The following is a 22,359-nucleotide window of genomic DNA, read 5'->3' on the forward strand; positions in this document are numbered from 1 at the left end:
ATCAGAAATAACTGCTAAGTTCTGTTTATGAAAGATATTTATTCAATCTTCAAATTAAACTTATAAAAATTCATCATTTTTGCTGTTTTAGAAAACAAAAAAAAACATGCCTACATTCTCCAAAGGGAGTAAAATGGTATTTTCCTTTCTCCCCACTACTCAGAAGGATAGTAAGGATTTTTCTAATTTTTAAGCCAAGTTAGTTTCAAGAACATTTCAAAAAATTGTTTTGCTGACAATGTCTCAACAAAAAGCCTCTCCATTTATATCTCAAAAGTTTCAAGTAGTGTCAATAAACTGAGTAGTACAAACAGATTGATATCCACTGTGCTTTTAAAGGCCTTTGGACTGTGGTTAGTAGTAAGCAGGCTGCTGGTGTATCTTGGGAGAGGTCAAACGGCACTGGGGAAGGGGAAAAGGAGTTTGCTTTCCATTCCTGTGTGCATGCAACAAGCAGCAAAACAACAAAGTCACTCCAGTTAGCTTGTACTCAGCTGTGCTTTCTGCCAGCACAAGATCCATTTTATGAATTTTGAAGATTTGTAATATTTGAACCTAGGGAAGGATTCACATTTCCCTGCTGAGAACTCCCATTGACTGGGCTCCCATTACCTTTCAAAATACCAGTGCACTTCCAATTGTCTATATAATTAGCTTTCGATAGTCGTACACAACCATCATCTCCTGAAGATGCTAGCACTGTTCCTATTATATTCCAGCTCACTCTCCAGACCTGAGAATTGTGATTATCAAACTGAGCCGCTACATGGATTTCAAATTTTGTTGGTCCACCAAATGAAGTAAGTTCTTTCCTCACAGGTTTTAGTGTAAAAATCCTCACATCTTTGGTTGCTATTGCTAGAATATGGAAAGATCTTCCCAAGTTTGGAGCAAATGCAATATCATGAACAGGATCAGTGACTGTCATAAGAGTTTCAGCTTTTGCATATTTCCTGGTGTTTTCATTATATTCGAAAACCTGAACTTTGGCCATTGCATTTGGACTGTTGTCATCACTCCCTACAGCTCTCCTGGGAGAATGAGAACGAGAGCTTGAAGGGTTCCAAGAAATACAACTATGGCACAGGCTTGGGCCAAGTCCCTGCCTCTAGGAAAACATCCTTAAAAGTGCGAACTGATTGCTCAGTGTCCCCCAGATTAATGCGGTCTTATGCCTGTTGCTCTATAAGTTATGATAATGCCTCTTTCGCATGGGAAAAATTACTCCTATCCTGTAAGGCACTGACATAGTCACATATAGGTCTACAGGATACAGTTGAGATGGACAGCTCCACAACACATCAGGAGTCTATGGGTCAATGCTGATGGAGATGAGGGTACACTGCCTTCCTTCTCCACAGTGAGATACATCACAGGTGTCAAGAGAGGCACTCAGGAGGAGCAGACCTGGTTAAGAGAGCGTCCATGAGCTGCAGGCTTTCTTCCTAGCATCCTACACAACTCACCACCTAGTCTCACTTTTATGGCATGTGATGACACCTGAGCCATATCCCTGAACTACAAAACACCTGACTTAGAGGCTGTGAGTCTTTGAACACGTGGAGAGAAAAGACTGATATTGAGCATCTCAGAAGGTAGCAATCTCTTTGGAGTTTGTGCCCTGTTTCACTGAGAGGCCTGTTCTTCATATCAGTTTTCCTGATTGGCATAGTAATGGTTTTTGAGTGTCAAATGCTCAAAGGAGAGATTCCTGGCTTCAGTGGAGGCAGATCAGAAAGAATGTGTAAATACTCAGTGAGAACAAGATTCTCAGTATCTTTGCCTATTATTGACTTCTTAACAGTATCAGACACAAAGACGCACAGAGATACAAGATACACACACAGACACACAGATGCACACACATACATCTTTGCTCAGGAAATCAAACTCAGTTTATTGGAGATTATATCTACTTGAATTACTGCTGACTAATGTAAATGATTTTTAAAAATAGTGAAGACCTCTAGCTAAGGCCTCTCATAATTACAGGGTATAATTTAAGATATGAGATATGCACAATGTAAATATCCAAGAATTCTCTGGGCACACATTTAAAATGGTCCCTATCTGACTCTATTCTTCCTGGTTACTCTAATGACTTGGACTTTAAGGCTTTGGAAATGACTTGAGAATTGATTAGCTTGCTTTCTTGAGGCTAAGATGGCGAGTTTGCAAATATAATAATAATTTACATGGATAGCAGTGTTTTTATAACAGAATTGAATGTTCAAATGTAAGTTTCTTTTGTGAATTGATTGCATAAAGTATTCTCTTTTCCAAAGCAATGACCTAGAATTTCACATTTATTTCCTTTCTGTGAATAGTCTGTGAGAGATAACAGATAGTGACCAAATTCCCACCCATGCTGCATTGGAAGGGCCTGTGGATGAGTCTGCAGTTGGCTGTCACTGTGCTTTATTTTCTTAAAAAGAAAATATTTTATTTATTTATTTGAGAGGCAAAGTTACAGACAGAGAGAGAGGTCTTCCATCCCCTGGTTCACTCCCCAAATGAGAGCTCAGTCAGAGCTGAGCCAATATGAAGCCAGGAGCCAGAAGGTTCCTCCGAATCTCCCATGGGGGTGCAGGGGCCCAAGGTCTTAGGCCATCTTCTACTGTCCTCCCAGGCCATAGCAGAAAGCTGAATTGGAAGAGGGGCAGCTGGGACATGAACTAGTGACCATATGAGATGCCAGTGCCACAGGAGGAGACTTAGCCGCCTGCATCACATCACCGGCCCCATAAACCGTACGGTTCTAACACCAAAATTTATTTTTCTTTCTATACAGTGACTTATTTCAGTGAGTCAGTCTCAAGTTACAAAATATGTAATTCAATAGTCTTCAAAAAATATACAGAAATGCAGCTTGATAACAATTCAAACACTGTCAAAGATTCTGTCCCGACACAAGGTGAATGAATCCTATGACTGGTTCTGCAAGTGGTTACCCCCACGTTTAACAGAGGGCAGTTTCTGTTAGTGCACCCAAGGACAGACATGTCCTTCCCACTAAAGAATCCTGCAGTATTGAGGCCTGTTTACGTACTTGGCAGTGCGCATTCTTCAAGTCTTTTGGCATAACTGACAATCTGCACAAGATCGACAAACACTCAGTCCTCTGGTGAGCCATATTTCTGTTTATGTGTTGCTCTTCCTGTTTGTGTGATCATGAGCGCAAAGAAATTCTACCCAGGCAGGCTCTGCAGGAAGCAGGAAGAGGGGTGCTTCTTTGTAACAGTTCTTTGTGGAACTGCTACAAACACGGTATCATGCACGTCTCCCGTGGTTTCATCCTCACAATCTGTGAGCTAGATTGTCCTTATTTCGTGTAGAAAGAAACCAAGGCTGAGAGAGGTCAGCCAAGGTGCCTGAGGTCACACAGTCAATAAACAGGACGCCAGAATGCAAGGAATCCCCACCTGCGCCCTTCCGACTCTGCCAGTCAGCGGCTGTGAGCCTAGGTAGGTGCAGACCAGCAGCTCCTCTCAGTGTCAGATGCAGAGAAGTCACCAATTGCATCGCTGGTCTAGCGCCTCCTTCATTGATGGGTCTTGAAGCCCCAGTTGCCTTATATTAATCAGTGCAATTCCAAAAATATGACAACTCTAAAATGTAATTAACAGTTCATTTTTTTTTAATCAGCAATGTGAATGATCTTTCTTTTTTTTTTATTTTCATTATTTACTTGACAGGTAGAGTTATAGACAGTGAGAGAAAGACAGAGAGAAAGGTCTTCCTTCCATTGGTTTACCCCCCAAATGGCCGCTAAGGCCAGAGCTGCGCAGATCCGAAGCCAGGAGCCAGGTGCTTCCTCCTGGTCTCCCAGGAATTTGCAGGGGCCGAAGTACTTGGGGCATCCTCCACTGCCCTCCCTGACCACAGAAGAGATCTGGGCTGGCAGAGGATCAACTGGGACTAGAACCCAGAGCCCATATGGGATGCCGGTGGAGGAGTAACCAAGTGAGCCACGGTTCCGGCCCCAATGATCTTTATTTTCGTTCTCAGTTTTCTTTGAGAAATATTCTCAGTTTTTTGAAGGAAAAAAGTCTTCTAAAGAATTAAATCACGACAAAGGGGGTGGCCGCCGAACGCGGCTGTGGCGGCCGCGCGCCTCCTAGAAGCCGCCGCTGCCGCCGCCCGCCGCAGCCCTATTCTGGATTTGAAAGATTTAAAAATCCCGGTGTAGAGGGCGGCGGCGTTGGATGTGTGGCGGAAGCTCTGGGGGCCAAGGCCGGGCTGCCAGCGGCGTCTCCACAGTATGAACTACGCGGGCCGCGTCTCCCCGCGGAGCCCCGAGCCTAAGGGCCGGGGCGGCAGCGCCTGGGAGCTGGGCTCCGACACGGGGCCGGCGTTCGGGGCAGCGTCTGCTGCTGGAGCACCTGCCCAGCGGGGACCCGGGCGGTGGCAGCGCGCCCCTGACCCTGCTGCGCGGGGAGCCCGGGCTGCGCTTGCCGCTGAGCGCCGACGACCACGACCCCCACCTGGCGCTGGACCCCTGCCTCAGTGACGAGAACTATGGCTTCAGCTGGACCGAGTCGGGCTCGTCGCTGCGCTACTTCAGCGAGGGCGAGAGCGGCGGAGCCGCATCGCTGCACCCGTCGCCGCCGCCGCCGCCGCCGCCACTGCCCGGCAAACTCGGGGGGCGGCGGGTCCAGGTAGAGGAAGCGCGCGCGGCCCGGAAGCCCTGCCGCCCGGCATCGCTACAAGGTGGTGACAGAGCTGGGCCCAGAGGAGGTGCGCTGGTTCTACAGGGAGGACAAGAAGACCTGGAAGCCTTTCATCGGCTACGACTCGCTCCGCACCGAGCTCGCCTCCGGACCCTGCTGCAGGCCACCGGGGCCGGGCCCCGGGCCAAGGCCCCGGATGGCGACCATGTGTGCGGCCCAGCCTCCAGTTCCGGAGAGGAAGACGACGAGGACCGCGCCTGGAGCGGTTTCTGCCCTCGCGCTGCGAGGCAGGAGCCCGCGATGCAGGAGCTGGTGCCCATGGAGCAGGTGTGCCTGCGGGGTGGCCTCTAGGAGGTGGACGTGGTTCAAGGAGAGTGCTACCTCGTGTATTGGAACCAGGCTGATAAAATACCAGTGATGCGTCGACAGTGGTTTATTGATGGTACTTGGCAGCCTCTAGAAGAAGAAAGTAACTTAATTGAGCAGGATCATCTCAGTTGTTTTAAGGGTCTGCAGGTGGAGGAAAATTTTGATATTGAAGTGTCAAAATCCTTAGACGGAAAAGATGCTATTCATAGTTTTAAGCTGAGTCGAAACCATGTGGACTGGCACAGTGTGGATGAAGTGTATCTTTACAGTGATGCAACAACATCTAAAATCGCAAGAACAGTTACCCAAAAACTGGGATTTTCTAAAGCATCAAGTAGCGGGACCAGACTTCATAGAGGTTACCTAGAAGAAGCCACGTTGGAAGATAAGCCATCGCAGACCACCCATATTGTGTTTGTTGTACATGCATTGGGCAGAAAATGGACCAAGGAAGAATCATCAAAAACACAGCCATGATGAGAGAGGCTGCAAGAAAAATAGAAGAAAGGCATTTTTCCAATCATGCAACACATGTGGAATTTCTGCCTGTTGAGTGGTGGTCAAAACTTACTCTTGATGGAGACACTGTTGATTCCATTACCCCTGACAAAGTACGAGGGTTGGGGGACATGCTGAACAGCAGTGCCATGGACATAATGTATTACACCAGCCCTCTGTATAGAGATGAACTAGTTAAAGGCCTTCAGCAAGAGCTGAATCAATTATATTCCCTTTTCTGTTCTCAGAATCCCGACTTTGAAGAAAAAGGGGGTAAAGTCTCCATCATGTCACGTTCCTTGGGCTGTGTAATCACTTACGATATAATGATGGCTGGAATCCAGTTCAGCTTTATGAACAGTTGCTGCAGAAGGAAGAAGAGCTGCCTGATGAGTGATGGATGAGCTATGAAGAAAGAAATCTTCTTGATGACTGTATATAACAAAACGACAGCCGAGGGAAATAGAAGAACCGCTACATGGACTGAAGGCATCATCTGTATCACAAACGCCTGCCTTAAAATGTAAGATTGAGAACTTCTCCTGCATGGGATCCCCACTAGCAGTTTTTTTGGCATTGTGTGGCATCTGCCCAGGAGACAATGGAAGTCAGGACCATATTCTGCCTAGAGAGATTTGTAACCGGTTACTAAATATCTTTCATCCTACAGATCCAGTGGCTTATCGATTAGAACCATTAATACTAAAACACTACAGCAGCATTTCACCTGTCCAGATCCACTGGTACAATACTTCAAACCCTCTACCTTATGAGCCCGTGAAGCCAAGCTTTCTCAACCCAGCCAAAGAATCTACCTCAGTTTCAGAGGATGAAGGCGTTTCTGCCATCCCAAGCCCTGTGACCTCACCAGTCTTGTCCCGCAGACACTATGGAGAATCTATAACAATCATAGGCAAAGCAAGCATATCAGGGGCTGCTAGCATCGGAAAGGGACTTGGCGGAATGCTCTTCTCAAGATTTGGACATTCATCTACATCGCAAGCATCCGAGACTTCAAAGGACTCCATAGAAGACGAGAAGAAGTCAGCTGCCTCACCGTCTACAACCACTGTGGCAACACAGACCCTACCACAGAGCAGCCCTGGCTTTCTGGAGTTGGATCACAAGATTGATTTTGAGCTCAGAGAAGGCCTCATTGAGAGCCGCTACTGGTCAGCTGTCATGTCGCATACTGCCTACTGGTCCCTGGATGTTGCTCTCTTTCTCTTAACCTTCATGTACAAACATGAGCACGACAATAATGCAAAACCCATTTAGATCCAATCTGAACTCTTGAAGGACATTCATGGCCCAAAACTGATTTTTTTTTTTTTCCTGTTCAAATGGTGTTTGTCAAGATAAGGAGATTTCAGGGCTGAGTTGTTTCAGTTTTATTTAGGGGCAAGAAATATTTGAATTTAAAAGCACTTTATTTTATTTTTTAAAAAAATGTTTCCCATCCTAAAGAACTTATTTATAGTTTGCATCATTTCAATTATGAATCTGAAAGAACCTCCTGCAGAGTGATCACACAAAACCTGGAAAAGAAGAAAGTTTGAGTCAACTGCATGTGAATGTGATAAATCACAATCTGACTTTACCCAAACATGAAGGCATATTGATCTGCTAGAAATCTAAAATGGCCAAGGCCTAGTGTATTCTATGTAAAGATTACAAGTGGTATCATTGTTTAGATTTCTATGAAAGCTTGCATTTCCACAATTCCTTAAAAAAAAGAATATAACATTTAAAATGTTTTCAATTTAACTTGTTTAAAGAAGACTACTACTTAAAAAGAAACAATATTTGAACTACTGTATTTATAATTTATTACCTATAACTGCTTGATTTCAATATGAAACATTACATTTTTAATGTTTCCTTTGAGCGTAATGTAAGAACCACATTTATTTTTTATAATGTTTAAGATCCTTTTTTCTCAGAACTCCATCTTTGTACTCTTCAGATGAATATTTAGGCACTGTGGCTACTTTCAGGATTTTTTTTCCATTAAAAAGTGTAGTTTCACATAAATAATGCTAATTCAATTATCTTTCCTTTAAATATTAGTTTTTCACATGTACCTCAGAGAATGTTAAAGCCTTTCTAAACTTGGGTACATCTCATTAACTTTGTTAGAAAATTAATAGATACTTTAGGAATAGAGACTGTGACACTATTTCAAATTCTAAACATCCGTGTGCCAAACATTCAACACGTAGGAAAGAATGGAGTGCCAGTGACATTTTATTTTTGATGTGTTTAAGAAAACAGGCACAAGGCACAGCACCTCAGGACTCTGGGCACCAGCAGGGTTTTCCTCAAGGGTTTGCACAGTGCTTTTCATCTGAGGAGCTCAAAGTGCTTTGAGAGGTGTGCACTCAGTTCCCTGTGTGGTGGCTCCTCGAGGTGAGTGAGCTGATTCTTGTAGTCCAGGCTAACACACCAAGGCACCAAAACCCTCCAAGTGCCTTGCATTCGATCACAGGGCAAGTCCACGTGTGCTCGGGCTGAGGCCAGGTTGTATTCTTTGACACGCTATGGGGTGACTAACAGTTCGTGTGTGACCCCTTAGTGATTGGCAGGCAGTAATAGCACATCGCAGTTTCTGTTTGGAAGAAGCGGCCAACAAGCCGACGTGTTCCCCTGTCTGTGTTCTCTGAGGCTCTCACCCTCTGGAGAGGATTGCTTCTGTGACGCTCTTTGGGTTCCCCGAAAGGTGCTGTCCTTACCTATCTTGCAGGGAACGTGTTGGCTACCAGGTGACCCCTGTCAGAGCAGGGGCCGTGTTGTCAGCTGTGGCCTCACCCACTCCTTCCTCTGTAAGATAAGCTGTGGCCCTGGTGTGCATAGGCTTTCCCCAGCCCCATCAGTACTGTCAGCTCTTTTGGCCTTCCATTGCATTTGCACAACAGAAAGCAGTTCTTCTTAGTGTTAAAAAAATAATCCCAAGGCTCCATGAGCATGTGCATGATTCATTGGGAGACGTTTGCTATAAAAGGCCTTTGGTGAGCAAAGCTGAAGCAATCTTTCTCAGACTTTGAGATTCCTATGAACTCAGGTCATTTTTGTAGCCCGTTGTGTTGTAGATCTAGTTTGTTTTCAGGAAAATTAAACTCCTGTCACGACTCTTTTAAAGGTACTGAGTGTGGGTTGCTGGCTGTGGTGTCAGACACAGACGCTTAAGCCTCACGGGATTCGTTCTTTTCCACGGGAGCGTAAAGAACCCTTTCCACCTGAGAAGAGTGAAAACTGTCAGAGCTTTGAGTTTGGTATCTTTTTTTTTTACGTGTTCCTATACCCATTGGAATGTCTTCTTCCTTTGTTCACACTGAAAAAAGTCAAATGTAAACACATGGAGTTTATTTGAATTTTTGGAAAGAGCAACATACAACACACCCTTTTCAAAATAGATGTTCCAGACTCCTGGATAGGTAGTCTCTTTTCCATTCAGTATTTCATCAGTGGAGATGACGATTTGGGGTTTTGTGGTATTCTTGTTTCCACGTCTCTGCATGTTATCATGAGATGTACTTGTATACTCAAGTATTATACAGAATATGTGTAATTCTGGCTTGATTTAGAAGCTAGGTCAGTTACTGAGTAACATTTTGCAACTCTATTCCAGCAAGTACTAAATTGACCCAAAAAAGTTCTGTTTTTGATACCATTAGAATTTTATTTTCCCCAAAAAAAGAATTAAATCACATAACATTGGAGGGTATGAAAAACAATTTTAAAATTAAATATTAATGTGTCTGCAGTTCAGTTGCTGACTATACACTATGTAAGGATCCCAAAGCAATACCAGAAGTGTAGTCTTATGATCACTTTAAGCTACAAGTGTATAATTGTGTAGGATCTAAAATTCCTATATGTATATCTCAATTTGACTATGCAGGAAATAGACTTAATTGTGAAAAAAAGGGCCGGCGCCATGGCTCACTTGTTTAATCCTATGCCTGTGATGCTGGCATCCCATATGGATGCCTGTTCTAGTCCCGGCTGCTCCTCTCACAGTCTAGCTCTCCGCTGTGGCCCCAGAGGACAGTGGAGGATGGCCCAAGTGTTTGGGTCCCTGCACATGCATGGGAGACCAGGAGGAAGCACCTGGCTCCTGGCTTTGGATCGGTGCAGTACCGGCCATAGTGGCCATTTGGGGAGTGAACCAATGGAAGGAAGACCTTTCTCTCTGTCTCTCTCTCACTGTCTATAAATCTACCTACCAAATTTAAAAAAAGAAAGCCAAAATATTGTGAAAAATAGCACATTGCTATTACATTTTTTAAAGATTTATTTATTTATTTGAAAGAGTTACACAGAGAGAGGAGAGGGAGAGAGAGAATATGCTCATTTTTATATTATAATATCCTATTTACTACTCTTTTCTTGAAATTAAGGACTGCTTTTTAGAATCAAGTTAGACTATTTCTTTGCTATCAAGTATTGTGGGAAAAGGATATGCAAAAGTATCAGTTCATTTTGGCTCCAACTCCTGTTAAAAGATGTATTATTTCATTTCATATCAAATCTTTTTTTTAACACTTATAGAAAGTGGAGTCATTATATTGTATTTGTGCTTCTCTGTAAACTTAAAGACCCTAGTTTATTGGGAATATAGACAATGGCTATACATAATAATTGAATGGAAAGTGATCATTTAATTTGTATACAGTAAAATTTAAAGTAATCACAGATTATTAAAACTATAATAGTATAATATTTCTTTTTTTTTTTTTGACAGGCAGAGTGGACAGTGAGAGACAGAGAGAAAGGTCTTCCTTTGCTGTTGGTTCACCCTCCAATGGCCGCTGGGGCCGGCACACCACGCTGATCCGAAGCCAGGAGCCAGGTGCTTCCTCCTGGTCTCGACATGCGGGTGCAGGGCCCAAGCACTTGGGCCATCCTCCACTGCCTTCCCGGGCCACAGCAGAGAGCTAGACTGGAAGAGGAGTGACCAGGACAGAATCCGGCGCCCCGACCGGGACTAGAACCCGGTGTGCCTGTGGGGAGCAATCCGGACTAGACTGAGTTACTGGAATTAAGACTTATTCTATGCATCTGCTCTCCCACTGTGGGGAGCAAACCGGACTAGACTGAGTTACTGGAATTAAGACTTATTCTATGCATCTGCTCTCCCACAATATGGCGCTGGGAGAGAAGTAAACAGCTTCCGCACAGCTGCCTCCAGTTCAACCAATAAACTGTAGGACTTGCTACTGATTGGAGGAGAGCAGCATACTCGGCGTGTGGGCAGCCGAGTTGGGATTGGCGGAGGAGGACTATAAAGGAGGAGAGAGACGGCATGCACCAGGAACATCTATGGGGAACATCTAAGGGAACCCGTGCAGCCCCCGAGAGAACCGGCCGGCGGTGTGCCGCTCCCCTGCGGAAGTGGGGAATGTGGCCAGGGGGAACTGCCCTTCCACGGAGGTGGAAGGGATAGTAGCCAACCCGGGAAGAACCAGCAGCAAACCCGGGGAGGGCCGAGCAGACGAAAGAACAGCGCAGGGTCCTGTGTCGTTCCTCCACGAAGAGGGGGAGCGACAGTGCCGGTGCCGCAAGGCAGAGGTTTAGCCTATTGAGCCACAGCACCGGCCAATATTTCTAACCATTGGTTTGACAAAGGTGTAAAACAAAATTTGACAAAACTATATCTGCAGCTATACTGATTTGCACAGATTTTTTTCTCTTTCCTTCCTTCCTTCTTCCCTCCCTCCTTCCCTCGGTTTTTCCCTCCCCCCTTCCTCTCTCTCTGCCTCCCTTCTTTTTCTCTTTCCTTCCTTCCTCCCTTCCTCCATTCCTCCCTCTCTCCCATCCTTCCTTCCTCCCTCCCTCCCTCCTTCCTTTTTTGAATTTTAACTCCCTCATATAAGGGAGAACATGCAGTATTTGTCTTTCTGAGTATGGTTCATTTCATTCAACATTATGTCCTCCAACTGCATCCATTTTGCTGCAGATGGTAGAATTTCATTCTTTTTATAATGAATAATATTTCATCATGTATATATATATATATATATATATATATATATATACCCACACACAACATTTTCTTTATCCATTCATTTGATGATGGACACCTTGGCTGATTCTGAATTTTGACTATTGTGAACAGTGCTGCTATGAACATGGTAGTTTACATACCTCTTTGATACAACCTGTTCATGTCTTTTGGGTTTATACCCAGTAGTGAGATTGCTGGATTGTATGACAAGTCTATTTTTTATGACATTGCTGTACTGTTTTCCACAGAAGCTGCACTGATTTACATTCTCACTAGTAGTGTATTAGTGTTCCTCTTTCCCTGTATCCTCACCAGCATCTGTTACTCTCTGTGTTTTGGATTTTAGTCATTCTGACAGGGGTGAGATGATACCTCACTGAGGTTTTGATTTGCATTTCACTGATGGCTAATGGTGTTGAACATTTTTTCATATATTTGTTTGCCCTTTGTATTTCTTCTTTTAAAATTTGTCTGTTAAGGTCCTTTGCACTTGCAGTCTTTTTTTTTTTTTTTTAGATGTTGCTGAGTTTTTTAAGCTGATACATTCAGGACATTAATCCTTTTTCAGATAGGTAGCTTGCAAATACATTTTCCCATTCTATTGGATGTCTTTTCACTCTATTAATTGTGTCCTTGCTGTGCAAAAGTTGAGTTTGATATAATTCCATTTGTTTAGTTTTGCCTTTGTCATATGTGCTTTGGGGGTCTTGTCCAAGAAGTTGTCACCTACACCAATGTCTTTGAGTGTTTCTCCTATGTTTTCTTCCAACAACTTCATAGTCTCCGATTTTACATTTAGGTCTTTGCTCCATCTTGAGTTGATTTTTGTATATAGTGAGAGCCATTGATCTGATTTCATTCATAGATAGCAATAGATATAGATAAAGATATAAATGTATGTACAGATTTGCCTGTGCCATTTGTTGAAAAAACTATCCCTACTCACTGTATGGTCTGAGCACTTTTGTCAAAAATCAGTTGTCATGTATATTCGGTTTAATTTCTGGACTCTATTCTGTCCCATTGACCTATGTATCAATTTTTGTGTTAATATTATCATGTTTTAATTACTATTGCTTTGAAGTCATATATTTTGATGCCTCCTGTTGGATTTTTCTTGTTCAGGATCGCTTTGGCTAGTCAGTATCTTTGTGATTCCATATGAATTTTAATATTGCTTTTTTCTAATTCTGTGAAGAATGTCATTGGTGTTTTGAAAGCATTTACACTGAATCTGTAGATTGCTTTAGATAGTGTAGACATTTTAATGGTAGTGATTCTTCCAATCCATGAGCAAGGAATATCTTTCCATTTTTGTGTCCTTGATGACTTCTTTTATCTATGTTTGATACATTTAATTGTAGAAATTTTTCACTTTGGTTAAATTTATTCCTAAATATTAGATCTTTTTGTGGTTATTGTGAATGGGATTTCTTTTTTGATTTCTCCTTCAGTGAGTTCACCTTTACCATATAAAAAAGCTACTTCTATGAATGTTTATTTCATAACCTGCAAATTTACTGAATAGGTTTATCAATTCTAAAGGCTTTTAGTGGAGTGTTTAATTTTTCCATGTATAGCATTGTGCCATCTGCAAACATGGATAATTTGATTTCCTTTTTTCCAATTTTGTTTGTATCTCTTTCTCCTCCTTACTTGTTCTTGTTAAAACTTTCAATAGTATATTGAATTAGAGCAGCAAAAATGGAAGCCCACGTCTTGTTCCAGATCTGAGGGAAAATGTCTTCAGCTTTTCCCCATTCAGTATGATATTGGCTGTTCCTTGTTGTGTACAGCCTTTATAATTTTGAGGAATGCTCCTTAAATACCTAATTTGTGGAGGGTTTTTATCATGAAGGGGTGTTGAATCTTATCAAAGGCTTTCTGAGCATCTGCTAGGATGACCATAGGGTTTTGGCATTAACCAAGGTGACCATGTAGTTTTTGTTCTCGTTCCATTGATGTGATATATGACCTTTATTGATCAGCAAATGTTAAACCATCCTTATACTTCTGGGGTAAATCTCACTTGTTCATGATATAGGATCTTTCTGATTTGATTTTGAATTCAATTTGCTAGTATTTTGTTGAAAATCTTTGTATCTATGCTCAATAAGACTATAGGTCTATAGTTTTCTTTTCCTGCCAGGTCTTGTTTTATTATCAAAGTGATGCTGGACTTAAATTAAGTTTAGCAGAATTCCATCTTACTCAATATTTTCTGATAGTTTTAACAAGTATTAGAATTACTTCTTTTATTGCTTCTCAGCCTTTTGGCTAAGATCAAGTGTAGAACTACTTCTTTTATTTTAATACCCTGGATATATCGTCCTGCTTTCTTCTGATGTGTAGGGTTTCTGCTGAGAAGTTTGATGTTAATCTAGTTGATATTTCTTTATACTTAACTTGATGCTTTTCTCTTGCTGTCTTTAGGATTCACTCCTTATTCTTAAGTTTTGAGTTCCTAGTTTCTAGATGTTCATGTCTCTTTCAAGACAGGGTAAATTATCAACTAGTATTTCATTCAGTAGGTTTGCAACACATTTTTACATTTCTTCTCCTTCAGGAATACCTATGAAACTTGCATTTGGACATTTAATGGCATCCCTTATTTTGTAGACTTTCTTCATTCTTTTAATTCTATTCTGTTTATTTTTCTCTGGGTTATTTCAGGAGTCTTGTCCTATACTTTAGAAATTCTTTCCTCCACTTGGCCTTTTCTGCTATTTAAACTGTCAATCTTATTTTCTATTTCACTGATGGAAAATTTCATCTCCAAAATTTCTATTTGATTCTTCTTAATGAGAGTTCTAGCTCCTTAGAAATATTTTCATTCATGCCACTGATTTTTTCATTTCTTTAATCTGCACTTTTTTGCATCTCATTGAGTTTTATTACAATCATTATCTTTGGATTCTATAATGGACATTTCATAGATTTCCTAAGTGCAGATCTAATTCTGGAGGATTATTATGATTTTTTGTGGGGGAGGGAGGCATCATACTACTTTGCTTCTTCATGTGTCCCGAGTCCCTGTGTTGACATCTGCATATCTGGTTTACTCATCCTCCTTCATGGAGTAAGTTTTGTTAGAAAAGAGTTTATGATTTAGCTGGAATACAGGGTATCACTTCGCTTGTTTGTTTGGCTTTGGTTCTAGGTGAGCCCTGGAGTCTATGTCTATGATGTCTTTTGTCTTAATCATTGCCAGCTGTGTCTATAAGTGATAGAGTAAACTACCCTGTTGCAGTTCATAGGGGTAGAATTATAACACAGGGATGAATATGGGTTTCCTAGAGTATGTATCTTTAGTCCATAGATACTTTGGTGTCAGACTCCCTGGTGATTATGATGTCCAAGGACTTGTTCTTGGTGCTGAGAGAGACAAGAATGGTTCTCCGCTTGTCCTACTATCAAGCCTGAGTACTATCAGGGCTTGTGGCACCGATTTCTGTGGCTCTAGGACTGTGTGATGTGGATGAACCCTTCCTCAGATCCTGCCAGGAGAGTGCATTTGGTGCTGTGGCTTATTTCTTTTTAAAGATTTTATTTATTTATTTGCTAGGTAGAGTTACAGACAGTGAGAGGGAGAGACAAAGAGAAAAGTCTTCCATCCACTGGTGCACTCCCCAGATGGCTGCAATGACCGGAGCTGCGCCAATCTGAAGCCAGGAGCCAGGTGCTTCTTCCAGGTATCCCACGCAGGTGCAGGGGCCCAAGCACTTGGGTCATCCTCCACTGCCCTCCCAGGCCACAGCAGAGAGCTGGACTGGAAGAGGAGCAGCCGGAACTAGAACCGGCACCCATATGAGATGCCAAGGCCACAAGCAGAGGATTAACCAACTGTGCCACAGTGCTGGACCTGGTGCTGTGTCTTGTAACAACAACAGCATGAGTCCTAGGACTAGCAGATGTGAGCCACCTCGCTGAAGTCCTACAGGGTTGCTATAAGGTACACAGGAGACTTTGTTCTGGAAGGTGTTAGTCCAGAGTAATGGAATGAAGGCAGGTTCTCCCTTAGATCTACCAGGCAGATTACAATGCATTGAGAAATGAGAAAGATTGTTACAGTCCTGGTGTTGCAGAGTTTAGTGGCATTATAAAGCAGATCTGTGAGTTCTTTCTTTTAGAGTGAGATATTAATTATATCATATCTATATTCCAATATTTCTATTAGCATTTAATTATTGAAATTAAGTACTGGGGCCAGCACTCTTGCATAGCCAGTAAAGCTGCCTCCTGCAGTCCTGGCATCCCATGTGGGCACTGGTTGGAGTCCTGGCTGCTCCTCTTCCAATCCAGCTCTCTTCTGTGGCCTAGGAAAGCAGTAGAAGATGGCCCAAGGCCTTGGGCCCCTGCACCTGTGTAGGAGACCCAGAAGAAGCTCTTGGCTCCTGGCTTCGAATTGGTGCAGCTGTGGCTGTTGCAGCCAATTGGGGAGTGAACCAGCAGATGGAAGACCTTTCTCTCTCTGCCTCTCTTCTCTCTGTGTAACTCTGACTTTCAAATAAATAAATCAATCTTAAAAAAAAGAAGAAATTAAGTCCTAAGGGTTAACAAAATAAAAAAATAAATTAAGGATTATTATTTTTTCCCTTTTCTTTATCAGTTTGTTCAGGATACTGGCCATTGGCATATACAATAGAGAGTTTAAAAAGATTTACATAATACTTTTATTAACTCTTAAAATTGTATAAAGTACATCATTTGCTAATAGGAAATTTTGTTTATTCATATTAAAATCAATTATGTAATTTCAAGCTTGAGAGAGAATTTATGAAATTTTAATTCATTAATATTAGTTGAAGGCTCATAAATGAAAGGATCTATTTGATTCTTTTTCTTCTGATGTAACATAATATGACAACATCATGATCACATGTAGTATAAAAAGGTTGTTAAATAGAAACAATATCTCTGGCAATTTAATATTGTTAATTATCAGTTGCTAGTATTTCTCTTCAACTTAAAATTACAGATCCAAAGCCTTGAAACCTCTTATTCATAAAGTGCACATTTGTGTACTTCTCCTTGACTTAGGTTTTATTAACTTAGATCCCTCTATTAACTTAATGCTTCCCTGATAGAGTTATTTCTACTGACTCATTTTATCTCCTTCAAAGGTTTCTTTGACTACCGTCTGTTAATAAGTTATCCTATAATGTAAACTTTTTATTAATCATCTTCCAATTGTTAATATCAATTAAGTATCAACATATTTCAGATGACAGTATATTCAAAATTGAATTTTCTTGGATGAGCATCATATAGCAGTGTGTTAACCTACCCCATGGGATTCCCGCATCCCATATTGAGTGCTAGTTCAAGTTCTGGTTCCTCCACTTCCTATCTAGCTTCCAACTGTGAATCTTGGGAGTCACAGATGATGGCTCAAATACTTGGGCCCCTGCCACCTATGCGTGAGATGCAAATGGACTTCTGGGCTCCTAATGTTGGCCTGGACCAGTCCTCACAGTTGTGGACATTTGGGGCATGAATTAACAGAGGGAAGACATTTCTCTCTCTCTCTCTCTCTCTCTCTCTCTTTCAATTAGATGAAGATAGATAAACTGGTATTTTAAAAATATAATTAATACTCCTTTAAAGGTTCTGTTTTCCCAAATACAATTTTCTTACCCCCTTTCAAATGGGCTAAACTGAAAGAAGAAAAAAATAACCTTCACTATCCTTTACTTCATGTTCTAAAAATCATCGTTGGAATACTTTTATCATTCATCTAAAAACAATTCAGTCAACTTCTGCAAATCAATACCAAGCACACTTAAGATTGTGAAGCACTTTGATCTCTTTTTTTCTTGTTAGCTATCAACCTTGGATAAAATTATAAGAATATGTGTGTAAAAATGGTCAATTTATGCCATGATGTTCAGCTGGACAGATTTTCTTTTAAAGTAATACATAGAATTTTTAAGACAAAATGAATCACTGATTACCTGAATTTTATTTGTGTAACTGAAATTTGAAAACTATGCATATGAACAAACAGAATATGATAAATAATTTTGTAAAGAGTTTGATAGGTGACATTAAACATAATAACTATCTGAAAACAGAAGAATCTGGATTCCAATTCTTGCTTAACAGTAAATAACCAGAGTAAACCCTGAAAAGAAAAAAAGAAGTAATTACAGTTACACAAGAACATACTTATGGAGAAGACACTTTGGGGGCCAGCGCTGTGGCACAGTGGGTAAAGCTGCTGCATGCAATGCTGGCATCTCATATGGTCACTGGTTCAAGTCCTGGCTGCTCCACTTCCAATCCAACTGTCTGCTATGGCCTGGGAATGCAATACAATGTGGCCTAAGTCTTTGGGCCACTGCACCCAGGTGGAAGATCCAGAAGAAACTCCTAGCTCCTGGCTTCGGAGCAGTGCAGCTCTGGCCATTGCAGACATCTGGTAAGTGAACCAGCGGATGGAAGACCTCTCTCTGTCTCTCTGCTTCTGCCTCTCAGTAACTCTGCCTTTCAAATAAATAAAAAAGAGATACTTTGGCTAAATAAATATGATAAGACCTATATACTATAGTATATTCTATTTTCTCTATCATTTCTTCATCAGTTTTGAAATCATCTTTGAAATAATCTAATTTTTCAAATAGAGTTGTGAACACCAGAAAAAATGTTAGACATTACATCTATGACATCATTCCCTTTGTAATTAAATATGATAATTATATAAAAGTATTATCTATTCTATACTTATGTAAATTTTTATATAAGTTGAGTGGTATTGAAATGAATGACATGGGAACTCTTAAAATTTTGGAAGTACACTGCTTCTACACTTTCTTTTGATGTATTGCTATTTCTAAAATGAGTCAGTAGGAAGCTAGCTACTGAGAAATTTAATCTAAAAATTGTGTATTAGAATGACAAGTCTACTGGTTTAAAACAAATTATTATGCCTGTGCTGACAACACAGGTATTTGTGTTTTCTCATTAAGTCTCTCTTCTATTTGATTATGCTGTGGACTACTTGAAATATCTCCTTCAATTTAGACTGCATACCTACTTAGACCTGAAGACTGTAAGCAAGTAATCTATTTAATACTTCTAATTCTCAGTGTTTCTGGTCATGTATAGAATACTTTGAAACCAATTCAATACTATTGCATTTAGCTATGTTGCAAGCTTCTTAAGGAATCAATTACCACCTATTATATTCCACACACATGATTAATTCACTAGTCATAAAGCAATTATTTCAAATGTGAATCAATTTTCATCCTGTCTAAATGTAAGAGTTAGGAAGATCCCTTTTTGAATTATTTATTAGCTATCAGTGGTGCTCAATTAAAATGATTTTAAATTATATAGGTGAAAGAAATTTTTTAAAAAAACCATCTATTTCTCTCAATTTTTGGCTCTTTTCCTCCAGTACAGGGATGAATGAGAAATATGGCAGTAAGCCAGCATGCCATTTTCGCAAAAGCAGCCACAATAGAATCCACTGGAGTGAAATAGACATTTAGAGTTGAGTTCGGCACTCAGTTCTTTCAACCAGTACTATTTTTGTGACATGATTCACTGGGCCAACCAGCCAGAGGAACTCTGTTTCTGGCTGTCCAATTTGGAAATATAGAAAAGAGTTCATGACCACCATGCTTTGTAAACCCATATTTCTGAAAATTATATTTCTCTATTTAAAAGGCTATGAGATAGCCAGATGTGTGTATTGGGAAAAATCAACCTTTTTGTAAAAAGGCTTTGTGTACAATTTCTAAAAACTCATTGGTATCACTTGAATTGGTTACACATTGCTTGCTGGCAGAGTAATTTCTGTATTTCTACAGTTGGCTAAAAATGATCAGCATTCCAATTCCATTCAAAGATTCTACAAATACATCATCAGTGATATTGTGTCTTATTAAATATGCTATTAGGTAAACTACATGGCATAGTGAAAAAAGCATGAACTTTTGTGCCAGAGAAATCTGGATATGAATCAGAATTCATTCTTATATAAGAATGAAGAGATTTATTACCTAAATCTCCCCAGATTTAGTTCTTCAACCATCTGAAAAAATCACCTCATTGGAAGGTGGTGAGGATTACATGAGATAACCTATGAGAATTCTGATAACAACCTCCTTATGCAGCACTGAACATCAATGTGTCCATGTTGCAAATAAGGCTATTAGAGTTCAAGTAATTCCTTCAGAATCGGAGAAGAAGCAAGTCTGTAATGTCATGACAAAATGTAAATGTGTCTTTCACAATCTAAATTTACCTAAAAAGTAGTATTCTCACAAATATCACCTTCCTGATAAAAGTTTAAATTCTCCTAATAACAATCATTATTATTATTTCAATAGCATTCACACCATTTTCTCACAGTTGTTACATTCATTGAATTATCATGCACGCATCAACATCACTTTTGTAAGCATAAGTTCCAAATCAAAAGCCCAGTTAAGGTTGAAGGTCTATAACGTGTAGTCACAGCTTTTGTAAATCTCAGCTTGCATTTTCAAATTGTTGTTGATCATAGCGTTGTTGCATCATTTAAGTAAGAATATTTGGTAGACTGTTTTGAGAGATGAATATATATTGCAGCTATAAATTTTGATTAGATTAGAAATTTGCATTATATTTGTTTAGATGAAACATGATTATTGAATATGTGGCTTGAGTAATGCTCAATATTGACAGTTTTCACGAGAATTCTTTAGGTATAATTTAAAGGTGATTCTCAAAGATCAATGCATTGCTTAAGACATTATTTGGAACTTAGAGTGAACAAGACAGACAAAGCATTACAAATGGAGTTGAGGTCTTTGCAGTGTCATCAATGAATAAAGTGATCATATAGGTAAGCTGTAACCAGTCTAATTCCATCTTCCTCATCAAAAATTTTCAAAATAGCAATTACACACTTACGTCCAAGAGGGTGGAATGGATTATAAAATATTAATAGAAGATATGAATTGAAAACCAGTATTAAGGTAAAATTACTTGGATCTTTTTTTTTTTTTTTTTTGCAGCTCAAACAGCTTTTATTATCTCTCTCTCTCTCTGCCAATTTTATATAAATATATACAAACTGAGCAGCCCCACCTTCGAAGCACCTCGCCCCCCCCCCATTCCTAAACACTGAGTGAGTCTGGTTGCCCAGGGAGGCCACAGCATCTCCCCCCAGGTTACACAGCAAGGGAGGAAGATGGATGGAAGAGAGGAGACCTAGATGGGCAGGCAGCCCCGCACCGTCTCCTTCGAGTCCTGGGGGGCCTGGGCCTCGGCTGCATGGGAGAACTGCTCCTCGCTGCTGGGCCGGTAGGTGCCCTCCGTCTGCCACTTCTCCCGAAGCTTCTGCACCAGCAGTACCAACAGCAGCACCGCAACCAGGACGCCCAGGATGGAGAAGACCACAATGATGGCGGTGATGGCCCCCTGGGACAGGCCCCCATTGGAGCTGGGGCTCGTAGGCGGGACACTGCTGGTATCATTTAAATGCAGGTTCGGTGTGGAGACAGCTTGAGCCCAGGCTCGGCCCCAGCGAGCCGGCAGCAGCTGCAGGCCGATCGCCAGGAGCAGCCCCAGCGTGGGGGTCGCCATGGGCTCGGCGCCCAGGTGGTGGCGCCGAGACGGGAGCGCGCCACTGCTACCACATCACGGGCAGGGGGTACCTGCGACTGGGCACCTGGCCAGGGCGTCTTCGCTCTCGCACAGGTTCCCTGTCAATTACTTGGATCTTTAACCCTTTCCCATGGTAATTATTCAACTAAATCAATTTTGGAATGGCAATGAGTCCTACGATTAGACATATCTTTTGATGAAATACTGGGTTCATGAGTTTGATTAATGAAGAAAGATTATTAATTTTATGGTTTCCAAAAATATATAAGTAGAAACAAAGTCATTTATTGGACTCAAATGCAAGTATCCCTATGATTGAATGACACAGATCAGAAATAAGTCTAGGAGACATACTATAACTGTCTCTGCATTTGAATAAATGAACTATTAGTAATTAGAATTTACAAAGCACATAGGCTAATGGATGGAATAACACAATTCTGCTATTTTAAAGTTTTTAGTCCTCATTTGTTCAAATGGCTCTACTAAGGACAACACTGATGGAGTACTTTGACCCTTTGCACATCACTTCTTTCCAAGTCAAAATTTCACTTGTTCTCTTTCTCCTTAAAGTTCTGCTTGAAAATGATTCATGCTTATAACTGAAGGTGAAGAAACCTGGGCATTCATCTAGATGATTAATTATTAAGAAAATTTTTCTCAGTCTGAAAAAAAAAAGATACACAACCTTATTATCCGCTCACCATTGGCTGAGAGTGAGATGTGATTCCCAGAAGTAGGATTCGTTTTCCTGGTGATGATGGAATTACTATCAGGATTAGCCTTCCACTAACTGAGCTGACTTCACCTCATTGGCAAGACATTTTAAATGTCCTCATTACATTCACTTACAAGTGCTGTAGTTATCTAAAGCAAAAAGGATGAACTGATTTGAAATTGATTTACTCACATGTCCATATTTATACTAACAGATGGAATCAAATTTTCTAAGAATACTGATTTAAATGTAACTGACTCTTGTTTATGTTTGAATCTTTTTTCCTTTAAAGGAAATGGGCTAGATTATATAAATATCTATTTCATTCATATCCTTTGTGTTGTTTTTTTCTCCTGTAGATTTTCTAGCTAATATATAGCAATCAAAATGATAACTACTGGTAATTAGAAAGCCCACATTCCATGATTTCCATTAAATTTTATACTATGTTCCTACCTTGTGTTGCATGGTGTTCTTGGGTACTGATAGCTTCTAAG

At 40.8% G+C, this 22,359-nt stretch overlaps 3 pseudogenes; 1 reads left to right on the forward strand and 2 right to left on the reverse strand.

Moving 5' to 3' along the window:
• Positions 1-348: 348 nt before the first annotated feature.
• Positions 349-3,082, reverse strand: LOC127493522 (nucleoporin SEH1 pseudogene; annotated as a pseudogene).
• A 1,179-nt stretch (positions 3,083-4,261) lies between these two features.
• Positions 4,262-6,826, forward strand: LOC149125342 (phospholipase DDHD1 pseudogene; annotated as a pseudogene).
• Positions 6,827-20,631: 13,805 nt separating this feature from the next.
• Positions 20,632-21,292, reverse strand: LOC149125343 (protein crumbs homolog 3 pseudogene; annotated as a pseudogene).
• Positions 21,293-22,359: the final 1,067 nt, after the last annotated feature.

The sequence above is a fragment of the Oryctolagus cuniculus genome, chromosome 7 (genome assembly GCF_051225735.1).
Source record: "Oryctolagus cuniculus isolate XC-2025 breed Fujian yellow rabbit chromosome 7, ASM5122573v1, whole genome shotgun sequence".
Classification (NCBI taxonomy): Eukaryota; Metazoa; Chordata; class Mammalia; order Lagomorpha; family Leporidae; genus Oryctolagus; species Oryctolagus cuniculus.